Source organism: Capsicum annuum, unplaced genomic scaffold, assembly GCF_002878395.1.
Source record: "Capsicum annuum cultivar UCD-10X-F1 unplaced genomic scaffold, UCD10Xv1.1 ctg309, whole genome shotgun sequence".
NCBI lineage: Eukaryota > Viridiplantae > Streptophyta > Magnoliopsida > Solanales > Solanaceae > Capsicum > Capsicum annuum.
In genome coordinates this window covers 1-1818 of record NW_025837492.1, presented here as the reverse complement: position 1 = coordinate 1818, position 1818 = coordinate 1, and the positions used below count along the sequence as shown (strand labels likewise).

The following is a 1818-nucleotide window of genomic DNA, read 5'->3' as shown; positions in this document are numbered from 1 at the left end:
CAAAGATCAAAAAAGTTACTGCCATGCTACTGTACTATTGTAACAAAAGCAAAAGCATGAACCAATGTATCTATCTCACTTTTCTGGTAGAAAAGTCTATTAATGTTCAAAATTCCAAACGAAAATTATCCTTTCAAAAGTTCATTCATGCACATAATAGCTTTTACTGGTATATCGAGAATTCCTCCACGTATTATTCGACATAAAACGGATTTCTCTTGGATGATTTAAGCAGATTCTAGGGCAATATATCCACGCTGCTCTAAACCACATTTGAATAACTCCGAGCAATAGATTCTTCATCTACATCCGAACCTTGCTGCATTAGACTTTGTGATGCAATCCCACTAAGGTGATAGTTTCTATGATGTGTATCTGAGTAAAAGTTGCTTCATTTCTAATTGAGTAGCAGCTAGATAACAGACTTCTCTTCGTCAAGCTCATCAATCCTGTATTTAATGGACTTGAAGGTGCCACCTGCAGAAAAGAAGACACGGTTAGTAGCCAAAATCGGAAAAGAATTAACTAGGACGATTTAACCTAGAACCTCTATTACCCCAGAAAGATTCAATACTTCTAATTGTGAGAATCAACAATGGGTACCTTGAGTATTCTTGACAAAGGAATAGGAGAAGCGTGCTCATCAGTGAAGGAGGCCGATAGCCATGTTGGGCCTGTCGAAGATATTCAACTTGCAATCTATCAATGAAGGAGGTAATAGTCAATTAGGTAGTGCAATGTATCAATAAACTTCTTTTTCTTAGAAACAGGAGGGAAATATGCACCACTTTTGTCCATCGATAAACACTTACTGTTGCACATGAGGCCAAATGCAGCATCAACATCTTGATCATTAGAAACAGCAGTCTCTCAACTCCAGTCTCCAAATGCTTATCGGTGGATGATTCTTGGTGACGTAAATTCACCACACTGCATCACAATTGAAACTCGTTGCACATTGCATTGGACTTTCTCGGTAACTTCATTACCTGCAGAGGTTTCACATTGTTTATGATGATGATATTTCTGGAAAGATTTAGAAAAACTGAGATATAGGCTAACTTGCATATAGTACAGAGGTTGATTACCTTTTGTTTGACTTCCTTCTTGTCCATCACATCGGAGTCAGCAATCCCATGTATGTTTCAAAGAGAGACTTACAGTTGAAGTAGCTGGCGTTCGGCAGCATCAAACTCGCACTGCTAGGCATAAGAGCTGCACGCCAACTAGGAGGTGACTGAGCATGGCGGAGGAACTGGGGGAAGCAGGGAAGGGTTCTGCTTCAGATTTAATATGACAAACCGATGAGTTGTTTGTTTCCTCCTCCTTTATTTCTCCTTCATTTTCTTCATTCTATCAAAGGAACTTCTCCTTCCCTTACTATCAAATGGTGTTATCCTATACACATTATCGTCATTATACATCAAAACAAATGCTTGCCATTTTAATTTGTTTTTTCCTTATAACCGAAAGCTTATTGTGATGAAACGAGATCACATCATCTACTCATTTCTACTTAACGTTCATAAGATGTTCAGTTGATAATTCACCAAACACATCGTAAACAACATGCATAAATTTGGTTCCTAAGAAGCAAAACAATAGAGAATTCACCAAGGATCTGAAGCTTGTCTTGTCCCGTGATATCTTCAACATGTTGTTTAATCTCCACAACTGAATCTTCAAGTTGAGGGCTCTTTACAAGTTTGATGATTTTCAACGAACAAATATCGCCAAAACTAGGAAGAATCTCCTCAAGCATATGACATTTCCACAGTACTAATTTCTCAAGCACGGGAAGGATTCCTCTCGAACCTC

The 1818-nt window shown here is 38.3% G+C and overlaps 1 long non-coding RNA gene across 1 annotated transcript; it reads right to left on the bottom strand.

Annotated features, from left to right (window-relative positions):
• Positions 1–313: 313 nt before the first annotated feature.
• On the bottom strand, positions 314–1196 carry LOC124891124. The gene is made up of 4 exons (XR_007049531.1): positions 1089–1196; positions 813–989; positions 604–699; positions 314–477 (listed from the first exon to the last, which is right to left on the bottom strand). It is a non-coding gene; the product is annotated as an uncharacterized LOC124891124 (long non-coding RNA).
• Positions 1197–1818: the final 622 nt, after the last annotated feature.